This window comes from Magnolia sinica, chromosome 1 (genome assembly GCF_029962835.1).
Source record: "Magnolia sinica isolate HGM2019 chromosome 1, MsV1, whole genome shotgun sequence".
NCBI lineage: Eukaryota > Viridiplantae > Streptophyta > Magnoliopsida > Magnoliales > Magnoliaceae > Magnolia > Magnolia sinica.
This window is the reverse complement of record NC_080573.1, coordinates 36,428,730-36,446,654: the sequence shown is the minus strand read 5'-3', so window position 1 is coordinate 36,446,654 and position 17,925 is coordinate 36,428,730. Positions and strand designations below refer to the sequence as shown.

The 17,925-nt window shown below is 37.8% G+C and overlaps 1 protein-coding gene across 1 annotated transcript in view; it reads left to right on the top strand.

Moving 5' to 3' along the window:
* LOC131245698 (uncharacterized) overlaps positions 1-14,041 on the top strand; it is a 127,052-nt gene extending 113,011 nt beyond the window's left edge. The window contains exon 13 of the mRNA XM_058245402.1: positions 14,024-14,041. The gene's annotated coding sequence lies outside the window, so the exon portion shown is untranslated. The remainder of the gene's footprint in view (positions 1-14,023) is intronic.
* The last annotated feature ends 3,884 nt before the right edge of the window (positions 14,042-17,925 follow it).

Below are 17,925 nucleotides of genomic sequence, written 5' to 3'. Positions count from 1 at the left end.
ATAAGCTATTTTGTTTCACTCATATAACTATCTGATTTAACTCATTTGACCCGAATGATGAATAAAAAAATAAAGATATCTACTCAATACATTCAACTCATTTCCTAGAAATAAAGGAAAGGAGTAAACATTCATGTTCCAACGAATCACACGTAGAGATTTGGATAATAAACGTGGAGTTAATGGTATTTCATAACTAAGATTGAGCAACAACTCGTAGACCACCTGAAAAGGAATATTTATTACTCAATCTATATCCTAACATAAGAAGTCCAATAGGAACTATGTTGAAAATATCGATACATAAAAAACACATATACTGAGATTGGCTAGAACAAGAGGATAACCAAAAGGAATTACTGAATAACCTAGCAGAATTGATATGACCAGTATAGATGGTCTGATACTGAATAAATGAATATCTCCTCTAAATGGTAAAAGATCCTCTTTGAAAACTAGTTTGGTCCTATATGCTAGAGCTTGAAGAATTCTCATTTAGGATTAGGAATAGGCATAATCGGACGAGTTTTTGACCGTACTAGCATTGTTGTATGGTCAAAATCTTGAAAGTTGTTTGACCTTCCAAATATTCTGAGGGTAGCCTTCTGACAGGTCTTGAGAAGTTTTTTAGACCAAATTGCCTTTGTTCTTGGTTCAGTAGTTGTAAGGTTTTTGAGTGAATAAGAAGTTATGTTTATTTAATGTTGAGAAAGTGATGTGGAAGGAAGCCTTTTTGGGTGTGGGCAAGGCCTAACTTGTGGGGCCTACATTGATGTACGTGTATAATCCATGCTTTCCATCCTTTTTGTCGTGTCATTTTAGGGATAGGGCTTAAATATCAGCCTGATCCAGAGCTCATGTGAACCACATAATAGAAAATAATGTTGACAATAGCATCCACTGTTGAAACTTTCTAGGCTCACTGTGATGTTTGTTAGAAGTGGACACTGCCCAAGTCAGGACTTTTTGGGCCCACGGCGAGTTGGCCGACAAGGTGGACGGAACAGATTACGCCATTATGGGCCTCGACTCATATTATTTAAAAATAATCAAGTTATTAATTACATCAACCTGACAACTACAACCCTTACTACATTACAACCACCACCCTCACCACATTACAACCGTGAACTTTACCATGTTATATGGGTATGGGTCATGGTTGTCATGTTATATGGGTCGTGGTTGTAATGTGGTAAGGGTCGAGGTTGTTATGTTATACGGGTCGTAGTTGTCATATTGTGTGGGTTGTGGTTATCATGTTATATGAGTCATGGTTGTAATGTGGTTACCTTACACACATAGAGATGAATGGTCTTATTAGGCCCACTGTGATTTATAAATTTTATCCACGCCATCAATTCATTTTGAAAGATAATTTTATGGAATGAGCCCAAAAATGAGGCATATCAAAGGCTTATGTTGACCACACTATAGAAAGCAGTGAAATTGAAAACCTGCCATTGAAAACCTTTTGGGGGCCATAAATTTTTTTGGGTGTAACTCAAATTTTTTTTTTTTTGCCCATGACATTAAATTAAATTCTAAATCCAATGGACGGATTGGATTCGGCACATAAATCACGATAGGATCCACGACCCTTGTAACATTACAACATCGACTCCTATAACATGACAAACACGACCCATATAACATGACAACTACAACCCATAACAACCACGACTCATGTAACATGACAACTACGATCCATATAACATGACAACCTCGACCCATGACAACCACGACTCCTATAACCAGGGTGTCCCAAAACGGTTACGTATCGGCTGTAACGGCCGATACGTAACGGTAACGGTGGTACCCGTTACGCGATACGGGGCCGTATCGGCCAAGTCCCTTTTTTGTACACGTAACGGCCGTTACGGGCGTAACGGCCGTTACTGACCCGTAACGGCTGTTACGGGCCTTGGAAAAAAAAAAAAAGAAAATAAATAAAAAACCCTTACCTTTTTCCTTTCTTTTCTTCTTCTTCTTCTTCCTCTTCTCGGCCTGCTACGGCCCTGCTGCGGCTGCGGCTGCGGCTACGGCCTCCTCCTCCTCCTCCTTCTTCTTCCTCTCTCTCTCTCTCTCTCTCTCTCTCTCTCTCTCTCTGTTCTTTCCCTCTTTCCCCCTTTTTTCTTCTCTTCTTTCCCTCTTTTTTCTTTTCGGTTTCCCTCTCCTTTTTTTTTTTTTTTGGGCAGGCGTAAGCTGCTGTAGGTACGTGTCACGCTGAGACGAGCGCTGACACTCCTCGAGCTCCGAGTTGTACGAACGGTTCAATGGAGATCAAAGTTTTATAGGCTCCACAGTGTTATATTTATTATATCCACACCGTTCATCTATTTTTAAATATTATTTTAGAGCATTACCTAAAAAATGAATCGTATCCAAAGATTGTCTGGACCACACCAAAAATAGCAGCAGAGATGATGATTTTCACCGTTAAACAATTCGAAGGCCCACCGTAACATTTATTTTCCATCCAATCTGTTCATAAGGTCAAAAAGACCTGAATGAAGAGGAAAAACAAATTTCATATTGATCTAAAAGTTATGTGATCCCAAAAAAGTTTTCAATGGTGGACGTTCAATCCCCCACTGCTTTTTGCAGTGTGGTCTACTTGATAATTAGATCTGTATTATTTTTCGTGTCAAGCCTTAAGACGATCTCGTCGAATGAATTGACAGTTTAGATATAACACATTCATCACAGGTGGGGCCCAAAAAACTTTGACACGTGTGCTACACTTCACAATCCGAGTCCCGCCTAATTTGGGGCCTTCAAAAATTGTACCAAAGACATTAACTTAAAATTTACCAATTAAATTATAAACTGCAATTGCTAACTCACAATGCCAAAATCAAATTATTTGAATAGTTTTAATTGTTATTTGGTGTACTCTTATTTTTTAAAATAGGGCCTTTTGATTTTTTTCATGATTCAATATCTAATAAATGTCCACTAATACATAAGTGGGATAATGAGAATAAATTGCATGAATTTGAGACTAATTTAGGGCATAGATTGGTCCTCCAAGTCAGCCCGAAATTGACAACACCATCTACCTGAATTTAATTTCATTTTTTTAAAGAACTACTGAGAGAAAGATGTTAAATTGTTAAGTATATAAATTAGATATTTAGAAAATTAAATATATACATTTTGTAGTCAAATTCAGGTTACCTGGTTCAAAAATTAATCAGACAGTCCGATACAACTTCTCACCAAAGAGTGGACCGTTACACCACCATAAACATGTTCCAATTTATAAATGAATGCATAGAATATTGCGGATTTAATGCATATTTTTTAATATTTTTTTGGCAAATTTTTTTTTTTTACGCCGTTACGGGCCGTTACGCCCCCGTATTGCCGTTACGACCCCGTATCCGTATCGGTTTTGGAGGTCACCGTTACGCCAACCGATACCAATACGGGACACCTTGCTTATAACATGATAACCATGACCTATATAACATGATGACTACGACCCATATAATATAACAACTTCAACCCATGACAACCATGACATGACAACGACAGCCTATATAACATGATGACTATGACCCATATAACATAACAACTTCGATCCTTACCACATTAGAACCATGGCCCATATAACATGACCATTATGACCCATACCCATATAACATGGTAAGGGTCGTGGTTGTAATGTGGTAAGGGTCGTGGTTGTCAGGTTGATGTAATTAATAACTTCATTATTTTTAAATAATAGGAGTCGAGGCCCATAATAAAGTGATTCATTCCATCCACCTTGTTGGCTAGCTCGCCGTGGGCCCAAAAGGTCCTGACTTGGGCAGTGTCCACTTCTAACAAACATCACAGTGAACATGGAAAGTTTTAACAGTGGGTGCCATTGTCACCATTATTTTCTATTAAGTGGCCCACACGAGCTCTGGATTAGGCTGATATTTGGGCCCTAGTCCTAAAATGACACGGCAAAAAGGATGGGCGGCATGAATTATATATATACATCAATGTGGCCCCCACAAGTTGGGCCTTGCTCACGCCCATGACAACCATGACCCGTATAACATGACAACCACGATGCATATAACATGACAATCACGACCCATATAACATAACAACATCGACCCTTTCCACATTACAATCACGACCCATATCCATATAATATGGTAAGGGTCGTGGTTGTAACGTGGTAAGGGTTCTAATTGTAATGTAGTAAGGGTCGTGGTTGTGAGGTTAATGTAATTAATAACTTGATTATTTTTAAACAATAGGAGTCAAGGCCCACAATATGGTGATATGTTCCATCCACCTTGTCGGTCAGCTCACCGTGGGCCTAAAAAGTCCTGACTTGGGCAGTGTCCACTTCTAACAAACATCACAGTGAGCCTGGAAAGTTTTAACAATGGGAGTCATTGTCACAATTATTTTCTATCATGTGGCCCACACGAGCTCTGGATCAGGCTGATATTTGGGCCCTAGCCCTAAAATGACACGACAAAAAGGATGGGCAACATAGATTGATCATACACATACATCAATGTGGGCCTCACGAGTTGGGCATTGCCCACGCCCAAAAAGGCTTCCGTCCATATCACTTTATCAGCATTAAATTCATTGGACAAGGGCATTTTGGTCTGAAAATTTTTCCAAAGCTTGTCAAAATGCCACCCTTGGAATATTTGGAAGGTGGAACCTCTTTCGAGAATTTAACTATACAACGATGCCAGTACGATCAAATTCCCTGATCAGACCCACTTTTTACATATCTATTGTTGTTTAGGTACTATATTAGGACTTCAATTGAATCGAGAAATATGTTTGATTATACATCTTTTTGATTTGTCATATATTCCATATGTCACCGGCCAAATCATGAGTGAAATATTATGATTATTGTGAGGTTAATGTAATTAATAACTTGATTATTTTTAAATAATAGGAGTCAAGGCCCACAATAGGGTGATCCGTTTCGTCCACCTTGTCGGCTAGCTCACTGTGGGCCCATAAAGTTCTGACTTGGGCAGTGTCCACTTCTAACAAACATCACAGTGAGCCTGGAAAGTTCCAATATTGGGAGCCATTTATTTTTTATCATGTGGCCCACACGAGCTTTGGATCATGTTGATATTTGGGCCTTAGCCCTAAAATGACACGACAAAAAGGATGGGCAACATGGATTGATCATACACATACAGCAATGTGGGCCCCATGAGTTGGGCGTTGCCCACACCAAAAAAGGCTTTCGTCCATATCACTTTCTTAGCATTAAATTCATTGGATAAGGGCATTTTGGTCCGAAAAATTTTCCAAAGCTTGTCAAAATGCCACCCTCGGAATATTTGGAAGGTGGAAACTCTTTCGAGAATTTGACCATACAACGATGCCAGTATGGTCAAATTCCCTGATCGGACCCACTTTTTACATATCTATTGTTGTTTGGGTACTATATTAACTTTTTTTGGACGTCAATTGAATCGAGAAATATGTTTGATTATACATATTTTTGATTTGTCATATATTCCATATGTCACTGGCCAAATCAGTGAAATATTATGAATGGGTTAACCAGGTTAGGCTTGATCATGAGTGAATGGAAAAAAAAAAACGTACATTGTTGTTCCAAACTTTTTTCCTTTTTAATTACAAATATCAATAATATTTCTTTATGCTCCTGTGAAAATTGAAGACTAAGACTGGAGCTTCATGAAAAAAGCCATTTGTCGGATTTGAACCAATGACTTATGCCTTACCATGGCGTTACTCTACCACTAAGCAACTCTCAATTGTACTACACTCTCCAAGTGTACTTGTTTTCCCTCACTCACTTGGGTTTATGCTCCCCTCCATTGTTTTTAGGCTACATGGGGTGAGGTATGACTATGCTGGCTCCCTTCCAGCTAAAATTAGAGCTGGACAAGAGCTAAACTGAGTCGAACTTGGCATAGCTCGGATTGGTTCGGCTAGCAACTCACCGTGATTCGAATTCAACTTGGTTCGGTTCTTAAGTTGTATTGGACAAGTTTGGATCGATTTGGTCAGTAGCTTGAGCCAAGTTTGAGTTAAGTTTGGGTTTGAATTTTGGAGTGGATATGTAAAGTCAAGTTTGAGCTCAGCTGATCACAAAACGAGTTAGGTCTGGGTAGGTCTCACGAGGAAGGGAAATTGACCACTATACACCTTTTACCCAGTGTCTTTTCAAAACGCTCCCAAACTTTACTTTTCCAAAGTAAACCGTTATGTATGGACACACTATTTGCAGGCGAATATGCCCTTGCATTCACTACCAATAGCTACGGATTATAACCGTAGCTAAAGGTATTTAACCATCGTGAATGCAAGGGTATTTTCGTCTGTAAATAGTGTGTCTATACAAAATGGTTTACTTCGCATGTTGAAAAGACGCCGCATAAAAGGTGGCGTTTACAGTGGTCAATTTTTGGCCCTGCGAGTTTTACACTCGAAAAGTGAAAGGCCATGGCTGCTCACGGAGACAGATTGGCTACTCCCTTTGACACCAGCCCCGTGGCTGGTGGTCGGTGCTCTGTGGGCCCCACCATGATGTATGTGTTTCATCTATTCCGTTCATCCATTTTTACAGATCATTTTAGGGCTTGATACAAAAAATTATAGGGATATAAATCTTAGGTGGACCACACCACAGGAAAACAATAATGATTGGGTATCCACCATTAAAATAACCCTACGGCCCACTGTACTGTTTATTTGACATCCAATATGTTGAATAGGTCATAAAGACCCAGATGAAGGGAAAAAATAAATATCAGCTTGATCTAAAATTTGTATGGCCCCCAAAATGTTTTTAACGGTCAACGTTCATTCAACACTGTTTTCTGTATTGTGGTCCACTTAAGATTGAGATATATCTCATTTTTTTCTTTCATACCATAAAATCAGAAAAAATCAAAATAAATTATTATATGTCATTGGGACATGAAATACATTTGATTTAAGTAAAATAAAACCAATTACATTTACATTTACAATTTTACATAATGAATTAAATATTAAGTCATCATCATTCATCAACAATTCTACAATATAGTTAACTTCTTAATAATTAACATTTAAGAAATATGAAATATCAATATTCAACATTCAATACTACATGATATATATCAACAATCAACATCAATATACTTAGTAAACATTAAACAAAATTAAGAAGTTATTTATTTATTATTTATCTAATCAATAATCATATACATTGATCTAGTAGCTATTGTGGCATATCACCACCAGGTCCTCCACCACCCCCACCACCATCATCATCATCATCATCATTCGAGTCATCTCCTTCTTCCACATACACTTCTTCTTCTTCCGTTTCTTCATCATTTATACGTACTAATACTTCATCAACATCAAATGGTGGATGATCTTCAGCTTGATCATCATTATCACCATCTCCTTCTTCAATCTGCTCAATCTCATCAACGGGTTGACGGCTACTACTCGCCCCTGGCTCTCCCTGTCCTTCGCCTTCAAGTGGTACTACCTTCACCAGGTGTTGATCCGTATGCGGCATCTTCAACTTGTGCCCATGTTAGATCATCTCCTGCAAATACCGGGTCCTCTATCTCTACGAGCCACTCGTTATCTGCATCCAACTCATCTAAGCATCATGGGTCAAAGAAATTGGGCTTTTCTTTCCTAGTTTGGAATCGTTTTCGTAATTTTTAATTGTATTGAACAAAAACCAAGTCGTTGAGCTTTTTTTGCTCAAGGCGATTCCTTTTCTTGGTATGAATCTTTAAGAAAGAAAGCGCATTTGGCATTAGCTATTTACGTAATTAATTTAGCTTAGGCCACTAAAAAATTAAAGTTTACAAACAATTACTAAACAGTCTAAACTTACTACCTCGAACGTGCTCTAATTGTTCTCGCAACCATTAGAGAACACGTGAGTCCAAGAATCTTCATAGTTAGCTTCTTTAGAGCTGGATCCTTCTTGTTCGGGTCCACTCCATAGGCAGCCCACTAGTCAGCTGAGAAAAACAATTTAAGTAGGTTAGAGACACTTTGTAGAAAAACTATTTGTAAAAGTACACAGTACACTAACATTCATATAAGTACTTACTGGGTAATTTCATTGTTCGATGTCTTATTACAATATCCCTTGAGAATATCCCTTCACTTTTTGTGTAGAAGTCCAGCAAAGTTGAGATCTTGTCTTGTTCTTCTCTATCTGGAATAATTCTTTGCAAGATATCAATAAATCCAACCATATGCATAATTAGTGCTTCTGCTGGATCAGCAGAAGCGAATAAACAGGCTGGGTTAAGGATGTAAGCAGCCGAATGCAATGAGGATGACATTTGGCTGCCCCATCTTCTATCTATAATATTTAAAATTGGCTTGTAATCATGGTCTCTATAGTTAAAATGGTCCATGATATTATTTTTCGCCCTTTCCATCGCATCATATATGTAGCTCATTACAAGCTTCTCATCCCCATCCACTAATTGCAACACAGTGACTAAGGGCTCAGATGATTTTAGCGCCTTTACCACTTGAGTCCAAAAACTTTGAGAAATACTTAATAACACCGCGATATATTTATACAAAACTTCTACTCCGACATTTGAACCCAAGTGTCTAAGAAAAAGCAGAATATTTGATGGAAGGCAAAATCATCTTTAGTAGGATTAGCCTTCCCCACCTTCTAACTAAAAGCAAGGAAGAAAGAAAAAACTTAGGTGTTTTTTTATGGATCGCTATTTCCAGTATTTCTCCAATTGGATTTCTTATGTTAGGACATGGGTCCAATAATAAATATTCCTTTTTAGGCGGTTGATGAGTTGTTGCTAATCTATTAGTTATGAAATACCATTAACTCTAGCTTTCGCGAGTCGGGAACATCGACTCCATCTTCGTGAAATATACGAAATGATTCTTCCTTCAATAACAAGGGCAAGGGCATAGACCGTCTACGGAACTCACCCATACAAATTCATATTTTTTGGGAACTGGTGGGAATGTGTTCGTATTTATTAATAGATTTTTGGTTCACACGATCAATTGTAGGTAATGCTTGTCAAAAAGCGTTTGTAACCAACGTGGACCTATGATTTAATCAAGGATGTGGTCCGCGACAGAGTGGAATGGTGAAAAAAGGATTCATGTAGTAGACCCCAATTAGTTGGAATAAGGGCTTAGATGGGAATGAGTAGATTGGATAAAAGGTATCGTGATGTCAACCTCCTCATGGGAATCTTCCCTTGAGGTTGAGCTCCATGGCCCCACCTTGATATATGATTGACATTCATTCCATTAATTAGATGCACCCTTCCATGGTGAGCTATAAGCCTAAAACTCATGCCAATCCATGACTTCAGTGGGTCACAATACAAACAATAGTTGAGAGTGGATGCCCACCCATTGAAACCTTCCCAATTGTTTGTAGGGCCCGGTGAGATGTGGTTTAAACATCCAACCCATCTGTTATGTATGTCCCACTTGGATGAGGAGTGTCACACCTTGAACTCGGCTAACAAGCTCTCCAACTTCCTGAACTTCGAGTATGGTGTTGACAGTAAAAAAATTCCCCCTTATGGTAGCCATGTACGACATTGGCAATAATCAAAGAACATGAAGCCTATATATGCAAATGTCTACTATAGATTATATTCTTCCATGCTTTAATAACAATAAACTTTTGAAAATAATAAACCAAATGAAGCGTTGCCTATATGACTCCATTAGCGACGACTCCTTATAAATATAAGAGGAAGCAATGGAATAAGCTATGAAAGCCTAGTGGGTAGTTCTATCAAGCGGTATAAAACAACCAAATCAAAGGTAGAACACTTTTGGATCAGAGTATAGCTCAAGTAATCCTGTCATATCATAATCAAGTAGCATTTGCAACTAAACAAAGTAAAGTGCAGATAACCACATTTAAGTGGTAAATAACTAAGCATGTTATCATCATGTTTTAACAAGGAGAGAATATAACTAACACAGGGTGAGGTCAGGATAGTAGTTTGTGGTTTTGCGAGCTGTGGGGTCCAACACAAACAACTTCTATTCAAACTAGTCCCATACCTAATTTAGATAACAAGTTTCAAGGTGGTAAACCCCTAAGCTCAGGTTAGTCTCATATCTAACTGAAATCTTAGCCGCTACAAATAAGCACTTGATAGTCTAGTTGCGCATCTACCAACCCGAGTGAGTAATATAAGAATGGATATGGGCGAAATGTAGCATGCATGTAAATGCATATATGCGTGTGGTGCACCATCTTTCCAAATACTCTAAATACTCCAAAAAATAATATCAAAGATAACCTCACATCCCTCCTGATAGAATCGGGAGATAGGCACAATTCACTGTTCCCCTACGGTAGGTTCGCCACTCTCCTCTGCTCCCAACACGTATGCACATGAAATCAAGGGCTTCCTAGTGATCAACTAGGGTAACAGTCGGGTATTATACCTTAAGTTGCCTCCCTAAGTTGGAAAGTGGGGCTTCTTCACACAGAAGAATATTACTCTTACATCCCCCGATGCATCCGTATGGTGCCAAGTCTAGATTGAACCATCCACGAATTTGGTTAAACCAACATGATGGCGGTCGCCAAGTATCCATACTACTCGGGTCCCATCACCACATCGGGAGAATACGATGGACCCCCTGGCAATAAAATATAGTCATCAGGTCTTGTCACCACACAGCGTATGGTAGGCTGCTCGACCTTTTAAGAATCAATTTTGAGCCAAGGTGTTCTGTATAATACGACCGTAGAGGCTGATACATACAAGTAACGACCGTGACCATTATGCAATACATGGGTGAAAATGTGTAGTTGGTTTTATAGGACCATATCGGTCATTATGGGGGCTATATAGGCTGTTATAAGGCATAATGACCGTTACCCCGGTAATGGTTAAAAAACAATAATCTTTTTATTATATTTAAATTCATTTTTTCATATCTTTATTTTTTCACTCTTCTTATTCTAAAAACTTTCTTAGATTATTCTACAAAAAAATTTGACCATTTTTACTATATTTTTTAGGATTAAAACCATATATTGAAGTAATTTGTGCAAATGGAAACTTTGAGAGCCATTTAAAAAAAGAAAAGAAAAGAAAGTGGTATTTATACATTTTTTTTTTTTTTTTTTTTTTTCTGATTTTTTGTTCTAGTGCTCAATTGTGATGTGTAAATATTAGAGATACATAATCATGTTCATAAATTCACCAGACAACCATATACAACACTCTTACCAAAAGAGTGGACCATTACGCTATCATAAAAATGTTAAAAAAGAAAAAAAGGAAAAAGAATACATATTTAGAATATTTACATTGTTCTGGATTTTCTAAATATTTTTTAGAACTTTCTAGTCAAAAATATTTTTTCAAGCATTATGGGTGTTGTAAATCGTATCGTTAACAGTGGTGACCATTACGGCCACTGTTACCGATGTGGAATACCTTGTTCTGGGCAGAGCACCATCTCGGGCCTTAGTGCCTCATCACAACGATGAGATGCCCAACCTTTTAGGAATAAATCTTGGTTAAAGCATTCCCTCAAGTTGTCTCCACATCACATAGATGGGCCGCCCAGTAATCACATAATGCAACTTATAATTCACTTGGTCAACGCGAGAGCCTAATATCATATAACATATTTCACCTGGCCAACATGATAGCTTAATATCATATCATATCTCTCATTTGGCGAATACGAGGGCCTAATATCATAAACATATTTCGTTTGGCCAACAGGACGGCCTAATGTCATGTTATATATTTCACTTGGCCAATACAAGGACCTAATATCATAATCACATATTTCAAATGGTCAAACACAATAGCCTAATATTATATCATATGTTTTACTTGGCTAATACGGGGGGCTTAATATCATGTCACATATTTCACTTGGCTAACACGAGTGCCTAATATCATAATCACATATTTCAAATAGCCAACAAGAGAGCCTAATAACACATCACATATTTCACTTGTCCAACATGAGGGCCTAATATCATATCACATATTAACATAAGGGCCAAATATCATATCACATGTTTCACTTAGCCAACACGAGGGCCTAATACTTCCTTTGACCAACATGATGGCCAAAGTTTGGTCTTTCCCGAGATGTATGCATGGATATGTTACGCTAATGCCGGATGTATGCAAAAAGCACATCTTATTCTATCATTAGCAAATCAGTATATATCATTCATTCAATCAATTATAGGCCCAAGTGCTTTGGCTTCAATTCATTGCACATCATATCTACAGTGGGCTTATGGCAAGGTCCAATTCCTTTAGTGGGTTTCATAAGACTTGTAAGCAAGTGGGCATTTCCAAGGCTCATAAACAAGGGGCTCTCACAACCCCCACGAACAAGTGGGCCTTTCCAAGGCCTGATAGGCAAGTGAGCTCTTCCAAAGCCCAATAAACAATTGATAATTGATTACATACATAATTATTACAATATGCTAAATGGGCCTGGGCCTAATGAACTATAAAATTACAAATATGATCATCATCATAACCACATATCAACATAACTAAACATTATCATCATGACATCAAGTGGCTAGCTATGTGGCCGTTTTAGATGTAAAGTGTGGTCCAAAATTTGGCATTTACATGCCTACTTGAATGGGGTGATTCAACGGTTGACTCACGTTCCGTAACTGGGTTCAGATTGACGGTTCCATTAAAAGGCCAAAATTGGCCCCTGTTCAAAAGTCCAACACTCCCATCAAAAGGGGCTTGCTGTTATGGCCGCGTAATATAATCACATACACGAATGTGGCCTTACTGTCCAAGCATAATAATCAAGGTGGGGCCATAATCAGACCAACAATTGTAATAATGCAACGTATATATCAAATGGGTTCCACGATGTGGCCCACTAAGTTTTGGATCAAACTAATATTTGTGTTTTTGGTCTAGCTTAGTAGAAATAACCATATGAACATTTAGGTGGCATGTGAACATCACAACGGGGCCCATGGTCAATGGGTCCCGCAAAAAAGTCTTAGGACAAGCTGCTATTTGCATGGTTCCTTCGTTTGGGTCTATGTGACCACTTAGATAGGTTGAATCGCAAACACACATCATGGTGGGGCCCACATAAGAGGTTATATATATCAGATTGGCCTTCAATTTGGTACATACGTTATTTATCAAGTCTACTATCACCACACAAAATTTGGGACCAATTAGATATCTGTGGACACCATAAATCTAGATTGTTTATGAGGGTATCAGTGCTGACCACTGCATTGGACAACAAATCTGGTATAAATTGCATAAATCAAATGAAGGGATTAGACAGTTTGGATTGACCCCAAATTTAGTACATACATTTTTCATCAATTATACTATTATCACACAAAGTTTGGACCCCATAAACATAATCAAAGAAAAATAGATTAATGTAGAAACTTTTAGATGTTTTAGGCATGATTTCCCATGGTTTCAAATGGTGTGGCCTACCTGAGTCCCAAATACAACTGATTTTTGGCACATCCCATAACCTAGAGGGGACCTACCAAATTCATGGCGTGGATACCCATCGCACATCACGGTGGGCCCACCGAGCTCGATTTCATGGGAAGCTCTCATGAAGTCGACCTCATAGTTAAAAAAAAATAAAATCCCTCTGCCCTCTGCTACTCTTGCCTTGTGTACCCTGCGATTCGCTGCACCCAGGCCTCTCTATCCTGGAACTCCACTTTGCTTGCCTACATTTTAGTCTAATTCAAAAAGTAATAGCCTCACACATGTATATGCGTGCATGCATATATACGCATATCAAGCTACACCAAGAGACAAATAGTCCATAAGATTTGGCACTTCTACTGCTCCCATAATTTCTCACCTTTAAGTAGCTACTGGATTCTTCGGTAGCTATGGAAACAACTGACTACAGTATGCTCCATTATTCCACTGGCACATCTCTAATTTGTCTCTGAAACTATTATGGTGCTGATTGGACTGATAACCTGATCCTCAATATTTCCATTACTGGTTATTGTGTGAAGCCTCAGGTATGGGAAGGCTGGTAGATCTAGTCCTGTGGCCAAATATCACAATATCTCTGCTATTGCTTCTGAGGTATCCTTTTTACATTACATTCTTCAAGATTCTGTTTGATGCTCTTTATCATGATGATTGAAGTGCCATGAAACTCTGGTAGTTTTCGATGCTTCATGCCAAATATATTGAGCGTGATCACCATTTCATTTATAAAAAAACTTGAAGATCTATAAATTTCCCTTCATTATGTTACCTCTAATATTAAGTTCGTAAATGTCTGGACATGAATCATGATTGGGCTATTCGTTTCAAGCTTTCAGTGCTCCCCCTAGACCATGCAGTTTGACCTGGACGTAAGAGACATTTTTCTCTAATTTTTATTTTCTAGAAAATAGCATGAGTTTTTCATTTTGGTATTCTTGTAGATAATCGCATTCTGGTAATAGAAATGCTCAAATTCTCTTAGAGTCCTAGTTGCATTGGTAACTTCGACACTGCAATAGATCGGCCTAAACTGTCTACCTAATCTCGAATGCATTTCTAGGCTAACCATGGATTTGGCTTTGTTTTTTGTAGCCATCCTTTTTCCAACCTATGAATAAGATGGTTAGGATTGTGTACTGGAAGTGATTCTTTAGAATCATAAGCAATCCATGATGGGAGCCAGCAAATAGATGGGAGATGATTAGTGTTATTTTTTGTAAAAATGTTCTTGACCCTCTATATTAGAGGCCACTGATCAAATGTTTCAGAATGTCAGATTGGTGTGATATATGCATTGTAGTCCATGAAATACATATTCGATCTAATGGATGGTTTAGATCAATCGATTGGAGTGTTTAAGTGTCCCAATGCAACTAGGAGCATGCACTATAACTTATAATGCTCTAAGAGCACTTGCAATATTCTAGTTTTAGAAGGATTCTAAAGTAAAAATATATTGATTGGTGGATTACAAATGTATATTTGGAAAGATGTGAAAATGAAAATGCATAAAAGAATTTAACTAAACATGCTTGTTTTAGCACACATTATTTCCATGAAAATGTGGAAAGGCTAATGGTAAAAAAGTGAGTCTTTTGTGGAAATGGAAATCACACTTTTTTGAAGAACTGTGGAAATGGAAATTGATTTTTACAGCTAACTTTTCTTTTGCAAAAGGCAGAAAATATCACATCTAATGAAAACAATTTCATTTCCATAGTAAAAAAGAAGGATTCTACCAATCCAAACAGCCCAAAAAAAAAATCCTAGATAGACTAGATGGGCTCGAGAAGTCAATAAAAACCCTTCTCATGTAGTTATTACGTAACACAGGTAATCTTTTCTTCTCTAATTTATATTGAAATTATTATATTTCCACTATCAGTCCATGCAATCATTTTACAATGAGCACATCTTCTCATTGATCTGCACTTGCCAATCAATCTGACATCTCTTGGGAGCATAAACTAAATATTGTGCAGTTTACAACACTATTCTTTAGATTGTTGGTTTTAATTATATCAACAGTCCAATAATTGGATGCTGTGATTGTCTGAATGTTTAAAGCCATTAGATTGATACTATTTCAGGCCAGTGACCAATCCGAGAAGAGGTCCATTCAGCAGATGTATTGGATCAGGGAACACATTGACCGATTGTATCATGTTAAAGATAAGCAAATTTGCCTTGTTGAAGTTATAAAATGTCCAATTTATATATGCATGGGCTTTTCTGAGATCCACCATGTGGATAACCAAGTTCAGTGCAATGTGTGTCCTAGCCCATTTAAACCATTCAGTAAGTGGGACTTTTTTTAGATTGGCTATATTTCAACTCGATCATTGTAATCAGCCTATTTTCACACACACCCCATGGGGACTCAAACCCATGAACTCAGTGTTGAAATGCACAGTCTGCCACTCAGCCATGGGTTGAGACTCATAGGAAGTTCTATGCTCTCATTGCTGTCCTAGCCTGGATACAGAAGGGTTGCATCAGGTTGGCAGTCGGTCAACATGAATCCGATGCTTGAAAAGGATTCATGTAGTCAATCCCGGTTAGTTGGGATAAAGCTTAAATGATGATTAGCTATGGCTTGAAAGTCATGTTGAATAGATGATTTTAACTGCGCCATTGTTTCCTTCTTCTTCTTCTTTTTTTTTTTTTTTTTTTTTTTTAAATTACTTTAATTGGGAAATTAGGATTAGCATCTTCATGTAGTTCTATAATGTGGTCCATCCAAGAGATTGGACTTTGATTGGATAGTTTGGATTGGACACTTTCTAGGATTGAGAACGATGCCCCCCACATTAAAGGTGGGCCCACATGATGGATGATCTGCATCCAATGTATGACATGGTGGTGGCCCACATCCAAGGTGAGCCTCACATGGTAGATAGCCCACATTGAAGGCAGGCGTCACGAAGTGGATGGTTCACATTAAAGGTAGGCCCACACGATGGTCGGTTCACATTGAAGATAGGGCCAAAGTAGGCCCAACATAATGAACGGGCCATAACAAAGGTTTGCCCCACATGATGACAATGGAGATTAAAGGTTAACTCCACATAAATAAGTAAAAATTGGAAGATATTTTAATGAAAGAGAATTTAAGAAAATTAGAAGAGGAGAGGAGAGATTAATGGAAGAAGTTTAAAAATTACTTATGTGATGTTGCAAACTAAACATCCTTATACTTTTTGGCTGATAAATATGTTGTTTACCAAATATACTTATCTGCTGAATAAGTAGAAACCTGGATAAACTACTTGAGGCAGAAGTAGCTTAGGCAAAACCATTTACGATCCAAACGGGCCCTTAGTGATGCCGTAACGTCCTGTTATTCAGAGATCGAGTATAACCAAATGTCCAATTTCTTGAGTATCACTTTTAATGCAACAACTTAATTTAATTACATGAATTTAAATAGTAACAATTCATTAGTAAAGAAACTCAACATCAACAGTCAACTCCACTTGGGACCTAATATATATAAGTCAAAAAAAATATGAAATCTAAATATGATATCTTTGATTTTCTCTCAAAAGATAAAACGAAAGTGGTGGCCTAATAGCCTAAAGCTACTCATTTGCAAACTAAAAAGTATGACCCATTGGAAACAGGGACTACTAATCCATCATTGCTTACTATTGCCTCATCAGTACTTGCATCACAATCATCTGGTTGATGGTTTAAAACACTGTCCCAGAAAGGAGTGAATGATCAACTCAATGTTACTATTCCCCAAGTTAAACATATTATCAACACACTCAAGTTCAAATAATGAAGCATATCATTGCAAGCAGTCTTAAACTAGTTGATTAATGCTTGTATATAATGACATGTATGTATGTTCCAGAACTTTTAACGTGGGGCTCTCTCGCCTACCATACTATGCTAGGGGTCGAGTTATTTGCTGGAGTTCTAGTTGAATAGTCAGGCACTCGATAATACTTCTAAGTACCTATGCACGTGAATGCATGGTTATTAAGCCTTTATTAATTCATATTTAAAAAACAACATTAGCAAAGATAGATTACCAAAATTGTAGTACAAGTCAAATACACAGGAACCTATAGGCTCGTCACCAGGGTCCTTAATCTACTCTGATCATCACCAAGTGTCCAAAATCATTAATTTCATAAGTATTGGCAATTTGGCCAAGATATGTATCAACAATGTAATGGGTTGTCCCTTGAAATCACAGATGGTAGGCTCGTAAGGTTTGCTCACCTATATAGGTAAAAGACAACACAAGTACAATGTCCTATACCATCGTGTCTAACCCATGAGTTGTAAGGAGTAGCTCATTGAAATACAGATACAACGGTTATGAATGGTGACTTTATATCATTGGTAATCATGGTATTCTGGATTTCACAGGATATTCGACAATGTTCATATAATACTGATTGTCCTTGAG